This window comes from Mobula hypostoma, chromosome 15 (assembly GCF_963921235.1).
Source record: "Mobula hypostoma chromosome 15, sMobHyp1.1, whole genome shotgun sequence".
Taxonomy (NCBI): domain Eukaryota; kingdom Metazoa; phylum Chordata; class Chondrichthyes; order Myliobatiformes; family Myliobatidae; genus Mobula; species Mobula hypostoma.
In genome coordinates, this window is record NC_086111.1 from 52,427,498 (window position 1) to 52,449,201 (window position 21,704).

Here is a 21,704-nt window from a genome sequence, read left to right on the forward strand (position 1 = left end):
CCCTCAGGATGGAGGAGCAACACCTTATATTCTGTCTGGGTAGCCTCCAACCTGATGACATCAATATCGATTTCTCCCAGTAAAAAATATTGCTCCACCTCTCCTCCTCTTCTAGTCCTCACTCTGACCTCTTACCTCTTCTTATCTGCCTATCACTCCCCCTGGGTCCCCTTCTTCAATTTCTCCTATCATCCACTCTCCTCTCCTATCAGATTCCATCTTCTCTAGCCCTTTATCTCTCCAACCCACCTGGCTTCACCTATCACCTTCCAGCTGTCCCCCTTCCCTTCCCCCACTATTTTATAATGGCATCTTCCCCCTTCTTTTTCAGTCCTGATAAAGGGTCTCGCCTTGAAATGTTGACTTTATTCATTTCCATAGATGCTGCCTGGCCTACTGAGTTCCTCCAGCTTTTTGTGTGTGTGTGCTGCCTGTGCAGAATTAGTTGTTTTCTGTGACACAGAGGATGTGAAGCTGGACATTCAGTCTGGATTGAACAAGAGGCCAATTCATAACCACTAAAACATTTGGATATGCGCTTATAAAAAACCTCTTTCTACCACAGTGTTTCAAGATCTTTTCACTAGGGAATTGAGACGAACCAGAAGCAATTTAATTTTTTTTGGAAACAAGACATTGAAGGCCATATATGCTGTGACGTCTCCCTTTATTGAACAGATCCTGATACAGAGGAATGAAGTCAGTCCTGCTCTAGTCTGGTCTAGTCTAGTTAGCTGAAAAATTACCCATTTCAAATTTGCAGCCAAACTAGACCTCAAGATAAATAAAATTTGATGTGTCAAGCAGGTATATGACAATTGATTTATTATTTAGATTACGTTCTGTATTGGGTTAAACAAAGTGTAACATTGATTGAACATGCAGTGAACTGAGTCATGTCCTATCCTGGCCAATATGAGAAGCAAGTAGCCCTCTGCAGAAAATAAGAAGCAAATCATCTTTGTGTAGCTGTTACTGTTGTACTAGGTAAAATTTTAGGGAAAAAAACACCAAAACAGAATTGCAAATTTGTTTCCAATTGTGCAACAAATTACTGAAGTTAATACAGCAAATCTCTGAAGTAATACAGATAATTAAAGCTAATATATTGATCTATATTGGCAATGAAATATTTTTAATCAGTCTATGTTGAAATATTTCTTTAGGGCTCCACTTTATAAAAGTGCTGAAATGCAAATGACATTTTGATGATAATTGTATTTTGCTGGTTAGAAATGTGTGCCAATCTCAATAGGTTATATTCAACTGCTGCCAATAGGGGGCAGATAGAGCCAAAAGGATATCTCATTCTCAAGGAAATGCAATTGAACCCAAATCTTCAGCATTTTGAAGATTTATCTAAGTTCTATTATATTAAAATAGATACTTCCTACTTATGTGATTGTAAGCAAAATAAAACAGATGTGATGCTGTTCCATCTAATTCTTTCTGCAAAGAAATTAGGAAGGCATAAATATAAATATGTAAATTAGCCAGAATCAGGTTTATTCTCACTGTTTTATGTGCTGTGAAACTTGTTGTTTTGCCTTTGACTAATCTTTGAGTTTAATTAGTTACTGATGAAGTTTACCTGATGATAGGCGTGGTTCGGTGTCATTGTGCTATGCAGCTGTGGCTGATCTGCTCCTTTTTATTTGCTCATAGACTACTGATGACAGATGAAGCTCAATATTCCTAAATTTAATTCATGGCTTTTTCTGTGATTGTCTCCAAAATACATTATTAAATCTCAGATTATTTATTGTTTGATCATAGGGTTGCTGAAGAGCCTCTTTGGAGTTTTTGCTCCAACTGGGTGTATTTTTTTTCCTTTCTTCTATATGTGTAATGAATGTACAAGAAATACTGCTTTCCTTTAGGCAAGCTTTTGATGTCTGACTAAATTAATTTTGAAGAATATACTGGAAGTTGTGATTGAAGGAACTTGACCTGCTGATTTAAACCATAAAGAATGTGCACTAGTTTGGAATCAGCATTCATCTGGTGCCATCTTTGCTTTGATAGTCTTGTGTCAAGAATGGTTCCAAGCTAACCCCACAAAGCTGCATTAAAATATATAATGAATCCAGATGTTAATAACATACTTTGTACTGCAATGTCTATTCTATACTGTAAGAACATTGGGAGCAAATTTTCTTCCTATTGAGCCACGTATTATACAATTTATGTAAGGAAAAAAAATTACTGAAAGCTAGGAACACTGTGTATGGATCATAAAAATCTGCTGGTTTTCTTTCCAGCTCCCCTGTCTGCAGACTACTTAAATAGAAGTAGCCTGTGAAACCTGTCTCATTGTCACTTATCACGACCTGTCTGAGCTGGCTGCAGTCTGATATTGGGAACCTCCTCAGGCCTGAACCCATTAAGTAATGGTCTTTACATAGAGGAGCAGAATGCAGCCATTTGGTCTATCGAGTCTGATCCATCATTTCATCATGGCTGCTCCATTTTCCCTCTCCGCCCCAGTCTCCTGCCTTCTACCCATATCCCTTCACGCCCTGACCAATCAGGATGTTAATCTCCACCTTAAATGTACATAAAGGCTTGGCCTTCACTGCCGCCTGAGGCAAAGAATTCCACAGATTCACCACTCTCTGGCTAAAGAAATTCCTCCTCATCCCTGTTCTAAAAGGACGCCCCTCTTTTCTGAGGCAGTGTCCTCTGGTTCTGGACTCTCCCACCATAGGGAACATTCTCTCCTCATCAAACCTATCAAGGCCTTTTATAGGAATCATTCGGTGGGTTTCAATTAGGTCACCCTTCAAGGAAGAAATACACTCCCAGTTGGCAGCTCTATCCCATCTCGGGACCTCTGCCTGTTCCTCTATCTCTTATCAGCCCTCACTCTCGCTCGTTCCACTGATTTAGTACATAATGCTTCAAGGCCCATATGTTGTGGAATTTCCTAGCAGTAGGACCATAAACGAAGCACTCGTTCCTCCAGGAAGAACCAACTCGCACATGAATTAGTGATCCAGACTATTTCTAAGTGAACCTTGAGTTGGCCTTGCTAAGAAGGAATACACCAAATAAAATATAATTCTGTAGAAGACTGAAAATTTGGAAGATTAGGTGGCTAACAGGAAATCAAGAGTATAAATAAGTCCTTTTCTCACTGGCAACCAGTATCAAGTTGTACACCACAGGGATTAGTGAAGAGGTCTCAACTTTCTGCAGTTCTATAAATGACATTGTAAGTTTGCTAGTGATACAAAAACAATTGGGAAAGTAAGTTGTGAGGAGGACATGAGGAGCCCATGAAGGGATACGTTTAGGTGAACAGGAAAAGAGCTGGCAAGTGGGGAAAATGTAGCATTCTTCGTTTTGGCAGGAGAGATGAAAAACATGTTATTTAAATAGTGAGGGAGGTAGAGATATTGGATATAAGTGAATAATTCATAAAAGTTACTTTCAGGTATAGCAAGTAATTGGGAAAGTTACAGAATACTATTATTGTTTATTGGGAGAGGGACTGAATGCAAAAATGAGGGAGATTATAATTTAGTTATGTAGGACACTTGTAGGACCATATCAGGAGACCTCATACGGCATTGGTCTCCTTATTTAATGCATCACAAACTGATTGGCAAAGGTCTAATAATCTAATATCTGGAGTAGGCAAGTTTTCTTTTCAGAAAAGTTTTGGAAGTAGGTTTGTTTCCACTGTAGTTAGTAAGAGTGAGATGGAACTTTTGGAAACATGTCATCGAGAGGTATTTTTGACAGTGTGGGTGTGGAGAGGATATTTCCTCTTCTGAGGGTATCTAGAACTTGGGGAGGGGGGCACTGTTTAACTAAATGGGGTCTGAATTTTTTTCCCTAAGAGGGTTATGACTCTTTTAAACTCTTTTCCTCAAAAGGTTGTGGAAGTAAAGTCTTTGAATATTTATAGTGCAGAGGTATTGCACGTTATAAATTGTCCCGGGATTAGGCTAGCGTTGAATTGTGGGTTGCTAAGCAACACAGCTCGTGGGGCTGAAAGGGCCTATTCTGTGCATATCTCAACAAATAATAAGTAAAGAAAGAAAGAAAGAAAGAGGATGAATGAATATGAGCAGACTGGATTGCAGCAAAGATTTGACGGGCCAAGTAACCTACTAATGTTCCAAATTCATTCCCCCACATGCAAATAGTACTTGTTTTAAAAATTGAACCATTGCAAAATTTTTTTTTGACATTTCTGTCTTATCCTTTCAATCCCATGTACCAGATTTCTGCAGTCCTTGGCTGATCAAAAAAAGACTCTCTCACTTTCGGTCAGTGAAATCCTGATTTTCATGGTGCCCTCCTTGCCCAAGAATTCTAACTGGGAAACGATAAGCAATGGCAGAGAATGTAGAGCACTCTGCCTGTATTTAGTACAAAATACTATGTTTGACGCCTTGTTGAATGAGAAAAAAAATCAAAGCTCTAATTATGGATTGGCTTCACGTTCTCTCATACAGCCTCTGCAACACGTCTGTCACTTAATACCATTGTAATTTTAGCCACGACAGCTGAAGAAGGGTTACAGCTATAAATGCAGAGAAGAATAATTTTCCTTTTACCTCCATCTCAACCAGCCTTTTTTTTTAATGAATCCATGATCTTCATTACATGGCTCTGCCAATTACTCCATTCCATTAAAACTGTTTTTTAACAAAGTTAGGTTTCCTATTATATTTTCTTTATATTTAGTGCACCAGCCAGGAGTTTGACATTGAGCAATAGGAAAGTATTTCCAATTCATATTTTTAAACACCTTTTCAAAATATTGACATTGTGTCTGTATATAATGGAAGCACTTAATGGTCATTTTCCATTGGGTATATTCATTTTCATTGCTAGACTGCTCCTTCTGGAACATGAGTGAGAAATGAAATAAATCTGTCATTGGAGTAACAAATATAAATATATTAAATTAAAGCAGAATCTTTCAGCTTGTACATATGATCAAATCTGAGGCACAAATTAATTTTATTCCCAATAAGTTTTTGTGAATAATTTTGACACTGATTCATATTTGTAAGTGTGGTTTTATCACTGGGTTAAGGCAGTGAACATGTGCTTATCAATTCTCACAGTGAGTAGGTGTGCAGGATTAATTAATGCTGAAGGGGTAATAATTGATCATTGTAATGTGAATTGGATATATAGTGAGAATGACATTAACTAACATAATGTGTCACATTAGTCTCCAAAAATGCAATCGAATGAGCTTTCTCTCAATAGATGAACAGTTGGATGTCTGAAAGGCAACTCGGTTCCAAAGAGAATGGGGAGGGATTCAGCTGAAGAGAGCTGTGAGTAGAATTAATTTCTCTTCTGACATTCTATAGCCCTCTAACCTAAACACTGGTGTCAGTAGCGTTAGACCTTCACTAGATCCTTCAGACACTTTACAGCTGGTGATCTGGAGTTGATCTGTTACTGTTCCACACTCTCACCACCCTCTGAGTGAAGAAGTTCCCACTCATTTTCTTCTTAAACATTTCACCTTTCACCCTTAACTCTATAGATAGGTACTTTATTGCCCCTCGTAATTTAGAATCAGGTTTAATATCACTGGCCTATGTCATGACATTTATTGTTTACAGCAGCCGTACATTGCAATACATAATAAAAATATAAATTATAAGAAGAAATATATTTAAAAAATTAAATTTAGTAGTGCAAAATGAGAGGGAAAAATACTGAGGTAGTGCGCATGGGTTCACTTTCCAGTCAGAAATTTGATGGTGGTGGGGAAGTAGCTGTACCTGAATTGTTGAATGTGTGCCTGCAGGCTACTGTACCTTCTCCCTGATGGTAGCAATGAGAACAGGGCATGTCCTGGGTGATGGAGGTGCTTATAACTTGGACAATCAGTGTCAGGGGTGCATAAAAAGAGCTACCTTTTAACCAGGATGGCGATCGAGATTTTAAAGGCAGAGTTTTGCGGCAGTGTCTCTGAGTTGAGGAGCGACCAATCAGCAAGAGAGATTCATTGGAAGGGGCCGATAAAGTAGCTCGAGTGCAGGTGGAGCGGACGTTCTTTTGAGTGTATCAGTTTTTAGAGTGGCTTTGGTTCATCAGGCTTGGGTGAGGTAAAGTATCTCGTAAGTTACTCTGTCCCCTTCCTTATTTGTTCATTCCTCGTCTGTTAGGGCATAGTAGTTTAGTGAGAATGGCTCCAGGGGCAGTGTTTTGTACTGTACGTGGGACATGGGAAGTCCGGCAGACCTCCAGTCTCCACGATAAACACATCTGCACCAGGTGCATCGAGTCGCAGCTTGATGACCTTCAACTCATACAGGAGAATGAAGAGGTGATAGACAGGAGCTACAGGGAGGTAGTCACCCTTAGCTTTCAGGAGACAGATAACTAAGTCAGGAGAAGGAGTACACCTGTGGCCATTCCCCTCAATAATAAGTATACAACTTTAGATACTATTGGTGGGGGGGCAACCTATCAACGGAGAGCCACACTGTTTCTGGCACTGAATCTTGTGCCATGGCTTAGAAGAGCACAAAAGTGAAGAGGACTGCAGTGTTGATAGGAGATTCCTTAGTCAGAGGAACAGAGATGCTCAGATGGTATGTTGCCTCCCGGGTACCAGAATCAGGAATATCTCGGATCGGGTCCGTGGCATTCTCAAGGGCGAGAATAAACAGCCAGAAATCTTGGTATGTATTGGCACCAATGACGTAGATAGACAAGGTGAGGAGGTCCTGAAGAGAGATTTTAGGGAACTGTGCAGGAAGTTGAGAACCAGCGCCTCCAGGGTAGTGATCCCTGGATTGCTGCCTGTGCCACGTGCCAGTGAGGGTAAGAATTGGATCATTTGGCAGGCGAATGTGTGGCTGAGAAACTGGTTCAGATTTATGGATCACTAGGATCTCTCTTTTTTTAGGATTTATCAATTACAGGCTTCCCCCGCCATCCGAAGGTATGGCGTTCCTATGAAACGGTTCGTAAGCCAGAATGTCGTAAAGCAAAGAAGCAATTACCATTTATTTATATGGGAAAAATTTGTGAACGTTCGCAGACCCAAAAATAACCTACCAAGTCATGCCAAGTAACACACAAAACCTAAAATAACAGTAACATACAGTAAAAGCAGGAATGATATGATGAATACACAGCCAATATAAAGTAGAAATACTTTTCCACAATAATTGCGTGCACTGTTCTTCGTAACGAAAATCTCACACAAGCGCTCTCCAGTAACCTTTAAACTATGAAGCTGCCAAATCAAACCAAATAATACGTAAAAATACACAGCCGATATAAAGTAGAAATAATGTACGTACAGCGTAGTATCACTTCCCGGAATTGGGAAGACATCGAGCACACTGATGATGGTGTGTTAGACTGAGTCGTCGGAGGTTGGGGTGGTGCAGTGGCCCCCACCCTCCGGGCAGCGACCCGATACCGATCCACGAAGCATGCAGCGGTCCAGCAGTGCCCGGGATGCACCCAACATATCTTTAAGAAAAAAAGCCGAAATAAACAAGCTAATTAACTGGGTGCCGCCCGGCACGTAATTGTCGGCCCAGATCAGAGGCGATGCAATCGGCAATCGTCTCTGATCTGGGCCGACATTTACGTGCTGGGCGGCACCTAATTAATTAGCTTGTTTATTTTGGCTTTTTTTCTTAAAGGTGTGCTGGGTGCCTCCCAGCTACCGCTGTATTCTCCGCGGGTCGGTATTTGTCTGCGGCCCGGGGTTTGGGGTGGTGGGACACTGGGGTGTCATCTCATCGTCTGTTTCCTTGAGGGTAGGCAGGTCATCTTCTTCTCTGTCTGCCTGCCTCGATGTCGAAGGTCGAGGTTCGTCATCTGCTGTGGCTGATGTGGAAGGCTTGCTTGACTGCCTAGCCTCGCACATTTTTAGGTCATACAGTTCTTCGTAAGGACTCAAACCATCCTGCAAATATGCCCTAAACCGACGTACCCTTTCAAAATTAAAGTCGTACTTTATCATTGCAGCGAAAATCTCACGCAGGAGCTTCATGTTCAGTTCCTGGACAACTTCACTTTCGGTCTGTTCGCTTCTGCATTTGGTTTCGATTGTTATTCTTTCCTCTTCCAATTGCATCAGCTCTTCATCTATCAGTTCTTGGTCATGAGATGCCAAAACCTCTCCAACATCATTTTCGTCAACTTCCACACGCCAAACTCACTTTGTCCTTACTTCGTTCACCATGATCGAAACGCTTAATGATGTCTAGTTTTACGCTAAGTGTAACACCCTTACGAGCTCTTTCAGGCTTTTCCGATACCTTAGAACTCATCTTGCTAACAGGTGCTCACAGGCACGTGTTTAAGCAATGCCGGCGAGAATGCCGTTCCGAATCCGGGGGAGAGCGGCTGCTTGGGGCGTGCGCTGCTTTTTTATCGCGCGCTGCTTTTTTCGTAACAGTGAAAACACCTTCTGTTGGCAAAAACAGGTAACTAATGTAGATCTTTGTAATTGTGAGGTTTTGTAAAGCGAACATTCGAAAAGCAGGGGACACCTGTACTATAACAGGTTCTTGCCAAACCTGGCAACTACCCTCCTTTGAACTCATTATTGCAGATTGGGAAAAAATGGCAATGGACAAAGTAGTGTGAGGTGGCTTTGCAAAAAGTGGAGGAAATGTTGATTGTACTCAGACATTATGATCCACGTTATCCAGTGAAGATTGCCATGCGTCATTCAGGATGCTAATATATCTAAAGAAAGGTGTCCAGAGCTGTCAGAACCACTTCCTGCAGTTCCAGAGTCAACCACCACAGAGGAGGCCCCAGAAACTGAGATAGTTTCACAGCCACAAGTCTCACCTACCTAGTAGATTGATCCCCTTTGTCATGAAAGACAAGAGTAAGAAAGCCTCAACAGCGATGAACTCCTGAGGCCACTATGGGACAATTGAAAATTTACTATGCTGTGGATGTCTATATAGTAGCTGTATTATATAATACACTGTATATAAGTTGAGATGCACTCTGTATTGAGTTGGAGTTTGTAGCTAAGCAGGGTGTATTTAATATTTCAGTAGTATTTGAGTAATATTGTAAATATATTGTTTAAGAATATATTGTTTAATATATTGTTTAAATAAGTCATTACAGGTTATATGTGAAAGTATGTGAATGGCATACAGCATCATGCCACCACATTTTACGTGCAAGTCTCACTAAAGTAAAAACGAAACTTATACATTTATTCCCGGCATAAATTTATGTTTTTATGTGTTTGAGTTACAAAACATAACAAAGGGTCTAATTAAATTAAGGCAAATGTAATGTACAATTGTTTAACGGAAAAAGCAGAGGCAGCTCAGTTTTGTATGTACTTATTGGTGGATTTTTACTGGAGTTTAAAAAAACAAAAGCACAGCGCTGTAGATACCTGGGGCAAAGTACTTGCAGAGTGCACCTTCTCATTGGAGTCAGAAGGACATTACAGTTCTCTGTTCCCATGGCAACCCCAGTGTTGTGCCATTCCATATGGAGGATACAGCTTGTAATTGATCTGCTTTTCAATAGCCAACAGCTGCTAGACAGATGTTAACTGCTAAAACCATGCGTCTAATTTGAAAGTGGAAGATTAATAAAGGGGGTATAAAGGGAGATTTATGGGCAGAAATGTTAAATGAAACTGAGTATTATGATGCTCACCATGTGCTCAATAGGTGTAATGACTAACAAAGTCTGTCCTCAGTGGTCACATAAAGTATTTTGAATCCAATTTATTGTTTGTAAATGTCACAGAACTGGAAGTGTGAAGAGCCACAGCCTTGTGGTAGGCACTGTGACCTTCACTGAAATGAAAATTTTCTCACTGCATCTGAAATTAGAATTGCCGTCTCGAGTGTGAACTGTGAGCCTGAAATGCCATTGATATTCAACCAGCAGTGAGCCTCTGCTTTTATTACATGAAACATGTGTGCAGTAGTCAGTAGGGAATAAAGAAACTTAAAAAAGCGGATTTGATGTGCATTGCTGTACATTTGTACTTAATGTGTTTTAGCTCTGTTGTGGTTAACACAGCACCTGTTTCTAGGTATTTGTTATCCAAGCAGATAAAAGATGGAAAACCTGGGCACCTTAGAACGTTGCCAGCATGTTTGGTTGGTGATGAGTGTAGATATTCCAAATGCAATGAAGTAAAAGAGTTTCATATACTGTATTCCAAAATTTCAAGAACATATTTGATCTATTCTGATAAATTTCCCTGACAGATTAGCAAATTTATCGATGGAATTGGGGTTAAATTAGTAATTCTTGTTCTTTTATTTTGTAACCTAATTTCAGTAGCAGAGAGCTACTGTACCTGCTCTAAATATAGGAAATGAAGTCAGATCCCTGTTCCTGGCCACTGTCCAGTGGCTATTGGACACAGATGTGTTTGGGATTGATCACACTTCCTCTTCCAGGTGAACAGCCAGCTGATGCAAAATGTAAGGACAGACCATATGTGTTGTGGATTATTTACATACAAATGTGATTTGAAAAATGCTGATGTATATGAGTGTTCACAAAACAAATTAAACCTAATAAAACAGCATTGTACAGTAACTCTTCTAGGGGATATTGGATTTACTTGAAGAATGAATCCTCCCCCTTTCTGAACTATATAAATTGATGGGCAGGTAAAAGATTTAGTAAGATTGTGTTGATTATTTTGCAGATCTATTCACTTAACCCCAATCTCTTGCTCTTCCCCATGACAATAAAAGGATCAGAACAAAGTTCTACAATTCCTCTTTTTACCAGCTGTGAAAACTTAACATCTGATAGTAGCAGAAGACTTCAAAGATCCTAAGTTCTGAAGGCTGGCAGAGCCCAACACGCAGGTGCAAAAGGAAAGGCAGAACTGTTTCCAATCTCTTTTAGTGAGCGTTGTGGCTTGGATGATGCCGAGGTCCCTACCATCAAAGAAAATTAAACAATTTCATTCACTCATTTTACGCAAATTCAAGCTGAGAGTATTGGATACAAAACAATAACGAGTAACATCTTAGCTATAGTTCTGAGGTTGTCCACTCCTGAACTAGTAATGCCTTTGATTAGCTATTCCAGTACAATTAGAGCACTGGCATCAATCTGGACACTATGCCACAATGTAGGGAAAATTTAAGCTGAAAAAATTACGGTTCATTTGTATATTCTTTGCCATCATCAAAGTGATGTAAGATGCAGTTTGAAGCATGGCTTTGGGTTTTTCCACGAAGGCTTTGCACTTCATTTACAGAATGGAGCCAAATTATTCCAGTGGAAAGACGAGAGTGATTGGCCGTGATATGAAGGCAGCACTTGTCTTTGTATCATCAAAGAGCCTCAGCAAAATGCAGTCAATGGGAATAATGGAGAAAACACTTCACAGACTGATTCATTTAAAGGGAGACAATTGTGATTGTTGGATTTTGATTGTGTCAACACCTGGAAATTTATCAATAGTTCCTTCAGGCAGTGTTGTAGGCCTACGCATCCATACTACCTTCATCACTGGGCTTTCTTCCATCAAAAAAAGGGAGAATGTTCAACGATGTCTGCTAAATGTTGACTTCGCCTGCCATTTTCCACATAATGATGGAATCCATGCCTGTATGTAGCAAGAGTCATTTTGATCACAGAAAAATATCACCAATGCTGCTTCTGAAGTATCCTCCAGATTTCCAGGAAGGACAACTAAATCAATGTTGCTGTCCTTGGCCATGACAACATCCACCACAGTAAAACCCCAACTATTTCCAGGCAGCTCCTTTGTTTGGGCCATGTCATCTGTATGCCTGACACCAGACTTCAGAAAGAAGTCACAAGACTCTATCACAAGAGGAAATTATCTGACACACAGAGGAAAAGATTCAAGGATGTGCTCATAGGTTCATTGAAGTGCAACATCCTCAGACTTCTAGGAACCTCTGGCTCATAACCGGTCAAAATGCAGAAGCAACATTTATATATCGGCGATATTGCATCGGATTCTGAGAATGTCCAGGCCACGTACTGGGAGAATGCAGAAGCCCTATGTAAGTGGAAAAAGAAACGCACCACCCACGCATTACATGTGCGTCCATCCTTGCAGCCATCTGCTGCCCCATCCATGGAAGTGTCTTCCGTTCCTAGATTAATCTCATTAACCACCCCAGAAGAGTCTCTCCCAAGGGTCTGCTGAAGATAAAGATCTGGTAAAACTGAAGGACAGTGTACCTCCTCAGAAAATCCTATTATTCATTACAGCAGTATTGCTCATAAAATCTGGCAGCAACTTTGACTAACCTTTTGATGACTATTCTGTTTACGTAACTCCACGTCTCAATTTACAGTTCATTACATCAGATTTCGTTTGCGGGGAAAGGTAAACAGAAATATGGCAGAGTTCAATGTGACCTTAAGAAAAATAATAAATGGCTTCAAGTTACTTCCCGACAGGTCTGTAGGAGTAACTCTGAAGCTTGTGGCTGTCAGGGGTTGTGTTCCTTGGTGTAAAATTGATGCAAACCCATTCAGGAGAGGGCGCACTAGGAAGACTAGAAGTTTTTTTTCTGAAAGTAAGTTACGAGATTTATACGACAAAGCCCTGCTGAGCATGGAGCTAAGTACTTGGAGGCAAGGGATTTGTTCAAATTCTGATTTTTAAATAGTTGTCAGTTATACAGTACATAGTAAGTTTGTTCAGATTTTATTTTCTCCAAATATTTTTGAAAAGTGATTGTATTCTTTCCTCACAACTGTACCATTCTAGGACCAGCATTCTTTCTATTTTCAGTCTTTCTTTCCCTTATTTCACATATTTCCTTTTCCACATATTATTTGTAACCCTGGTTTGAAGACTGAAAGGAATTTGCAGCCAATAAAGCCAATATTGGTCCGGAAATGAAAATAGAGGTAAAAGGCAACAGCCTCATCTATGGTAATAGCTATTAGAAAGAATGAATATAAATCAGATATATCAAGCTATGTGATTTAGCAATGTAGTTGTCATTACATTTCATATTGATGATGGCATTTTTTATGGAGATTTATTTTTACTTCCCTGCAGTTCCAAATGTTATTGAAAGTTATGTTGCTTTTGGAGACAGAACGCAATTAGAGATTTTTTTTTAATGTGACTATAACCTTGATCTTATCCCTTGCAGAAACGTTACTGCATTCTGAGAAAATGATGTGGTAATTTTAGGCTTCCCTGCAGTGATAATAAACTAGAAATGAATCTCGTATCACTCAACAGCAAAAATAAAAATTCAGAAATGATCCGGTTGTACTTCATGCTTCAAGGCTCTGTCAACAGGATGCATCGCAGGGTGTTCTCACAATAAAACTGCATGCTGCACCCACAGGTCCAAAAGAAATTCAACTAAAGATATAATGAAATAATATTGTTGTGACTAGACAGACTGGAGTAGTACTGGTCCATGAATATATAACATGGACTTGTAAATAGTAGAAATAAGTATTAATTTTTTTTGGTGGCTCTTACTTATTTTGGTTGGATGCTTGCTGCTGGCTATGGTACTTAATTTAAAAAGAAAGAACTGGGATATGAATTGGTATATTTGTAAGTGATAATTGCCTGGAGATTTTCAAAGGACAAAAGATCGGTCAACCCCCATATGGCTGATTGTAGCCTGGTGAGGTGGGGAGGGGGTAGCTTTACTCAGGGCTAATGCAGCTTTCTTCTCATCCCCCACACACAACCCCCTCCCATGTTCAAGCATTTGTCAGCAAACCTAAATGAATGTGCCACAGTTGTCACCAACTTGTGTGGACATGTGTACCCACAGAAACATTTAAAGCAGAGGTTCCCAACGTTTGGCTAATGGTTAGGGGTACATGGTGTAAAACGGGTTGGGAACCCCTGATTTAGAGACTTCCCCAATCAGAAGCCCTGGATGAACTAGGAGATCCATAATCCGAGATCTGTGGCCTCTGGGCTGGCGATCCAGACTTGTGTAAGAAGTCATGGTACAATCTCTGGAAGGCCACTGTGAGCACAAAGGGGCAATTTCGGACTAAACTGGAATTACAGATAGATGTCCAACAGCTGTGGCAGGACTGGCACAGTATAACTTCTACAAGAGAAGCGTAAGTACCAACGAGCCATCACTCCGGATGAGCTCAATGTCCTTTATGCTCATTTTAATAAGGAGAACCCGACAGTGTATCTGGTTTTGTACTAAAGATTTGCATGGACCAACTGGCTAGAGTATTTACGGACATTTTCATTCTTTCACTACTGCAGTTTGAGGTTCCCATCTGGTTCAGAACGTTTTCTGTTGCACCATTGCACAAGAAGAGTGTGGCGACCTGCTTCAATGGTACCTACGCCAACTGAAATGAAATGTTTTAAGAAGTTGGTCATTGTATGAATCAACTCCTGCTTCAGCGATGACCTAGATCTGCTCCAGTTTGCCTACTGCCACAACAGGTCAGCAGCAGATGTGATTTCTCTGGTTCTTCACTCTGCTCCGGCCTATCTGAACAACAGGAACTTGTACGTTAGGCTGTTCTTCATGGACTACAGCTTGGCAGTCAGCACAATCATCCCATTCAAAGTCGTCATCAACGCAGGTGCACTGCACTCTACACACAGGCGACTATGTGGCTAAGCACAACTCCCAATGCCATCTTCAAATTTGCTGATGACATCTCTGTTGCTGGGCGAATCACAGGTGGTAATGTGTCAGCTTACTGGAATGAGATATTATCGCCTGATTGAGTGGTGCTGTAAAAACAACCTCTCATTCAGCCTCAGCAAAACTAAAGAACTGAATTGTTGACTTCAGGAAGGGGAGCGAGAGCGAACATGTACCAGTCTGCGTCGGGCGATCGGTAGTGGAGGGAGTTAGCAGCTTTAAATTCCTGGGTGTTAACATATTTGATCTGCCCTGGGCCCAGCACATAAATCTAATCATAAGGAAAGTCTGCCTTACTTTCATAGGAGGTTTGGCTTGTCACTGAACATTCCAACAAATTTCTACAGATGTACTGCTGAGCATACCAGTGCCCACAAAGAGCAAGGTGGCACTCACCTCTACTGTGATGAAGTGATTTCAGAGGTTGGTCTTGGTGAGAATCAACTCCTGCCTAAGCAAGGACCTGGGCCTACTGTTATTTGCCTATCACTAAATACATCTACAGCGGTTGCAGTCTCATTGGTTCTCCTCTCCATGGGATCACCTGGACAGCAGTAATACCTGTGTCAGGCTGCTGTTTATTGATTACAGCTCAATGTTCAACACAATCGTACCCTCAGTTCTAATCAACAAGCTCCAAAACCTGGGCCTCTCTACATCACTCTGCAACTGGATCCTTGATTTCCTCACTGGGAGACTACTGTCTGTGTGGATTGGAAATAATATCTCCTCCTTATGGACAATAAACACCGGCAAACCTCAAGGATGCATGCTTAGCCCATCTTTCTACTTTCTGTACACCCACGATTGTGTGGCTGGGCACAGCTCAAATGCCATCTATAACTTTGCTGGTGATGCAACTATTGTTGGCAGAATTTCAGATGGTGGTGAGGTGGTGTACAGGAGCAAGATGGATCAGTTGGTTGAGTGGAGTCTCAGCAACAACCTTGCATTCAACGTCAGTAAGACCAAGGAATTAATTGTGGACTTCAGGAAGTAGAACACACTCTCTTCATTGCTACCATCAAGGGGAAGGTACACAGACTCAGGACCCACACCCTGAAGGCCCACACTCATCATTTCAGGTACAGCTTTTTCACATTCACCATCAGACTTCTGAATGGACAATGAACACAACCTTAGTATTTTTTCCCTCTCTTTTGGCACTACTTATTTAATTTAATCTTTTATCTATACTTATTGTAATTTCTAGTTCTTATCATTAAGTATTGCAATGTACTGCTGCCAGGAAACAGCAAATTTTATGACATATGCCAATGATATTAAACCTGATTCTGATTCTGAACTTATCCTTACAATTAGGGCAATTTGAATGTGCAGAAGCTGCAGAGAGTAGTGGATCTGCCCAGTACATCACAGGCACATTCCTCCCAGCCACTGGGAGCATCTACTGGAAGCATTGCCTCAAGAAAGGAACATCTATTAGCGACGGTCCCTCGCTTTACACCTTTGACTGTGAGGCTAAGTACAGCTCCAACACCATATTTGCTGATGACACCACTGTTGTGGGCTGTATCAAAGGTGGGGTTGAATCAGTATACAGGAGGGAGATCGAAAATTTGGCTGAATGCTGTCATAACAACAATTACCCATTCAATGTCAGTAAGACCAAGGAGTTAATTGTGGACTTTAGGAGGGGGAAGCCAGAGGTCTATGAGCCAATCCTCATTGGAGGATCAGAGGTGGAGAGGGTCAGTAACTTTAAGTTCCTGGCTGTCCACTATCTCAGAGGACCTGTCCTGGACCCATCATATAAATGTAATTGCAAAGAAAGTATGACAGCACCTCTACTTCCTTAGAAGACTACAGAGATTCAGCATGACATCAAAAACCTTGACAAGCTGCAATAGGTGTATGGTGGAAGGTGTATTGACTGGCTGCATTATAGCCTGGTATGGGAACACCAGTGCCTTTGAATGGAAAGTCCTACAGAAGGAAGTGGATTTGGCTCAGTACCTAATGGGTAAAGACCTCAAAACCACTGAGCAAATCTACATAAAGCTTTGTCATAGAAAAGCAACATCCATCATCAAAGATCCTCACCACCCAGGCCATGCTCTTTTCTCACCGCTGCCATCAGGTAGAAGGTACAAGTACCTCAGGACTCGCACCATCAGGTTCAAGAACAGTTACTACCCCTCAACCAACAGGCTCCTGAACAAAAGAGGATAATTACACTCATCTATTGAGATGTTCCCACAACCAATGATCTCACTTTAAGGACTCTTCATCTTATCATTTAATGCTCTCGTTATTTATTGCTATTTATTTATAGTTGTATTTCAAATGTTTGTTGTCTTCTGTGCTTTTGCTCTTTCATTGATCCTGTTTACAGTTACTATTCTAGATTTTCTAAGCATGCCCGCTGGAAAAAGAAACTCAGGATTGTATGTGGTGACATGTATGTACTCTGATAATAAATCTTTCTTTGAACTTGGCCCATGCCATCTTTTCGCAGCTACCATCAAGTAGGAGGTACAAGAGCCTGAAGTCCCACATCACGATGTTGAAGAACAGCTACTTCCCTTCAGCCATTTGGTCCTTGGTCACTACAGTCTGGCAATGCTAGGAGCACTCTGCACTAAAATGGACTTCACCATTTTTGTTCTAATTGTTTCTTGTAAAAAATTGTGCATATTTGTTTAATTTATATTTTTCCTGTGAATTGCTTCTTATTGTATTTGATGCTATGTGCCTGTGATTCTGCTGCAAGTAAGGTTTCCAATGCATCGGTGCATACGTGTACTCATACATATGACAATAACTTGACTTCATTTTACTGTAATTGAATCAGATAGAGTTTGGGAAATGTATCTGCAGAAGTTAAGCTGCTAATTCAAACCCACACTGCATCCCTAGGCTATGACTCAGAGTGTTGGCTGCTTAAAAAGCTTATCTATGGCTACAATTTTTGAATATTCTAATGGACTTTTCACGAGCCTCCCTCATTCCATCCCTTCCCCCATAAATTGGAGAACTTTCAAACCTTCACCGGTCTGATCTGAGCTAGCAAGACTTTTGTTCTCTCAAATTTTAGGATTGTTCAGTTTGTCTTTTTTTGAGTTTTTGCCTTGCCACTCCGATGTTCTTCAATATCGTGATGTGGGACTTCAGGCTCTTGTACCCTCCTGCTCGATGGTAGCTGCGAAAAGATGGCATGGCCCAAGTGCTCAAAGTACAAAGTTCAAAGAAAAATTTATTATCAGAGTACATACATGTCACCACATACAATCCTGAGTTTCTTTTTCCAGCAGGCATGCTCAGAAAATCTATAGAATAGTAACTGTAAACAGGATCAATGAAAGAGCAAGAGCACAGAAGACAACAAACATTTGAAATACAACTATAAATTGGAGTATTGTATTAGCTAATGCATTAGTGGAATGGAATGGGGTGTATAGTCCTCAATTTTAAAAACTAGGCACTGATAATCTGGAGATTTATTTGGCATTGCTCCATAGTTTCCAGTCAAAGAAAGATTACTTTGTTTTTCTCTTCTGTTACTCCTGCCTTGTGCTGTTCCATTATTTCAATTTTTGGGCATGGGATGTATAAATTAGCACTATACAAAGATTGGACTCTGCTATTATGAGCTTGATGCGTTAGCTTGCGTATGATCCATTTTAGAAGACCTGGGTTCTCTATTAATCATTTAATCAACAATATGATGATTGCTTAGTGTGGCCAACTCAAAGGCTCTGTGAGGTTGGGCCACAGTCTGGGGTCCTTTCAATACACACATAGCAGGGATGAGTCAGTGGGGGAAGCTCCACAAGCAATGAACTGGTGTATCAACCCAGAGGGCAATATGGTTTCTAAAGTGTGAACACTACAGTATGTAGTGACCATATGACATTCATCATCATTATACGCTGTGTCATATGGAGTGGGCAATCGTGGTCTCGTGACCATGATCGTTCCTGGAAAATTTTTCTACAGAACTGGTTTACCATTGCCTTCCGGGCAGCGACTTTACAAGACTGGTGGCCCCAGCCATTATCAATACTCTTCAGGGATTGTCTGCCTGGCATCAGTGGTTGCATAAGCAGGTCTTGTGATATGCACCGGCTACTCATACGACCAACCACCACTTCATGTGACCCTGATCGGGGGGGTGGGGGGTGCTAAGCAGGTGCTAGAACTTGCCCAAGGGTGACCTACAGGCTAGAAGAGGGAAGGCAAACACGAGGAAATCTGTAGATGCTGGAATTTCATGCAACACACATAAAAATTGCTGGTGAACGCAGCAGGCCAGGCAGCATCTATAGGAAGATGTACAGTCAACATTTCGGGCCGAGACCCTTCGTCAGGACTAACCGAAAGAAGAGATAGTTAAAGATTTGAAAGAGGGGCGGGGAGATCCAAAATGATAGGAGAAGACAGGAGGGGCAAGGGATGGAGGTAAGAGCTGGACAGGTGATTGGCAAAGGAGATATGAGAGGATCATGGGACAGGAGGTCAAGGGAGAAAGAAAGGGGGAGGGGGGAAGCCTAGAGGATGGGCAAGGACTATAGTGAGAGGGACAGAGGGAGAAAAAGGAGAGAGAGAAAAAATATTAATAATAATAAAAATAAATAAATAAATAACGGATGGGGTATGAAGGGGAGGTGGGGCATTAACGGAAGTTTGAGAAGTCAATGTTCATGCCATCAGGTTGGAGGCTTCCCAGACAGAATACAAAGAGTTGTTCCTCCAACCTGAGTGTGGCTTCATCTTGACAGTAGAGGAGGGCGTGGATTGACATATCAGAATGGGAATGGGATCTGGAATTAAGAGGTGTGGCCATTGGGAGATCCTGTTTTCTCTGGTGGACAGAAGAGGGGAGGAGTGCTTTACACCTCATTTGGTAGAGACTTGTCTCCAACCTGCCACCCACATACAGCATTAAGAATTTCTTTTTAATTGCACTTTTATTCTTCTGTATTTTTTTGTTATCAATAAAATTTACTCTTGAAATAAAAAAATTAGCATCAAGAAACTATTATTCAGTACAATGGATTGAGCTGTTGGGGGAAGAACTAGGTTCAGTGATGTGATGGACTTAATTGTGGGAGCTGCAGGCTTTGATGACACGTATAACACATTATTCAATGAGATATCACTCATTTTGTGTGGGCGTTTCTGCTACAATGCCTGCAAGAGTCTGCAATCAATGCTTCACTTGTTTGGTATTACTCAACCACCTTAAAAAATCACCTACTGCCGCCTTCTCGATGGGAACAATGGCCAAATATGGTCTCTTTAAGCTCTTCCACATGTCAGAACTATTCAGTTCTGATTGTTATCTCCTGGAAAGATCATCCTAGTCAAATGTTTTTTTGCTTGTGGCAATAAAAAAATATGAAATGCATGAAGGTCAAGTTATTAAGCATGCAGACAGTTGATTTACTTTACAAGGTATTCATTTCATGATATAATTTGAGATGAATTACACAGGAGGAAAACAGAACCTGTCGTTTCGAAGTTTTCCTGAAAGAAAAGGAAAAGTGTTGCAGATCAACAATATTTGCGATTGATGTGTGGAGATCCCTCAGTTAGCGTCTGGGCTTATAATGTAGGAGTGATTTGTGCCAACATCAGCTAGTTTTATTCTAACCAGTTTATTTAATTTTTGACCAGGGATAAGGAGATTGGGAATGTTCTAAACTGATCTTAGCTGAGCCTGAAGAAAAAAGGCAACTCCTCAAATGCTGCTTGATTAGGACAGAGAATATAAACTAAATAAACTACAGACTCAAGTGCCTTCGAATTTTTTTCTCTCTGTTTTCATCTGTAGCATCCTCCAAAGGCTTCCTTGAAATTGAACATCTTTCTCTGTAAGTTTGAAATAAGGAAATCTGCCTACACCGTCCAACGTTTCAACTTGTTTGGATTAGTAAAGGTATCAGGCCTTACACAACAAAGAATCGAAAATTGCGGCCCTGATCTCTTTCCATTTCCCTCCAGCATGTCCAATTAGCCAAGAAAAAGAAATTTGTTACAGTTTGTATGGAGATCTTTGTTGAAATTTGGTCTACAGATGGCGACACCCTCACCTTTAATGATCTCCCTCCCCACCCCACCCCATACTTTCATGTACTTGCTCTGGACAACCAGTCTCTGCCTCCCACTTTTTAACACCAACTCATTCCACCACCATTTTTCCTTGTGCTTTCGTGGCCGTGGGTGGCCAGCCCAGTAGTCAAACAGAACTAAATAAAAATCACCCGCGTTTCACACCATCACAGTTGAGACTTGCTCATGTCAGTGTTGGAGTAGGGAACTTCTGAGTCGGCTGTTCTGTTGCCGGTGCGAAACGTGATAACTTACCATATATTAGATATAGAAACTGTGCAGATGGGTCCAATAAGTAAAGGAGCAATTGAGTCTGAAGGAACAAATTAGAAAGTACAAAATTAGTCTGACAGAAGAATGAATGCAAAATAATGCAGATGAAGTTTAATATGCTAATGTATGGTATTAGGATATAGTTAAGTGTAAAAACGACTGATATCAGAACTTGGCAAGTACTATTAGTGAAGTTGAATAAGTTTAAATACTTCGACCATTAACTTATCCAGCTATTATATAGCAGTAATCAGGAAATCAAATGAAATACTAGACTTCAGAACATAAGCTCCAGAAATCATTAGAAATAAACTACTGGTTTGTCACTTGTTTTCTTTTGGCTGTCCTGAATGGGACTTGCTTTTACTTTTATTTTCTCAGTTCTGAGGTGGCAAATGAGGCTTTTCCATTGAGGGGCAAAATGGCTGGGTAACCTGTGAAAAGGTGCATTCACCCTGCGTTCACAGAACTCCTCAGTCTGAAATGTCTTCTTGAAGGTGATCGCAATGATGGCATCTCCAAGATGTCTGGTACGTCCTTTTCCCAGACATGGATGACAAAATTGTGGATTGTTACTGAAGCTGTTCTCTCCTGAGTTTCAGGGTTTCAGTGAGCATAATGTCTACTGTTAAGGCCTTGTTGTTTCGGGTTAGAATATGGATTTCATGGTCATCGTTTGGTCAGGAGTGGCAGAAGGCTGGTCTGAATAGGACTGTTGTGCCATGCAGTCAGTGGTTTTGTGTTAAGGAC

At 40.8% G+C, this 21,704-nt stretch overlaps 1 protein-coding gene across 2 annotated transcripts in view; it reads left to right on the forward strand.

Moving 5' to 3' along the window:
- The window catches only part of arhgef3 (Rho guanine nucleotide exchange factor (GEF) 3), a 267,167-nt gene that overhangs the window by 63,797 nt on the left and 181,666 nt on the right, over positions 1-21,704 (forward strand). The gene's annotated exons all lie outside the window — the stretch shown is intronic.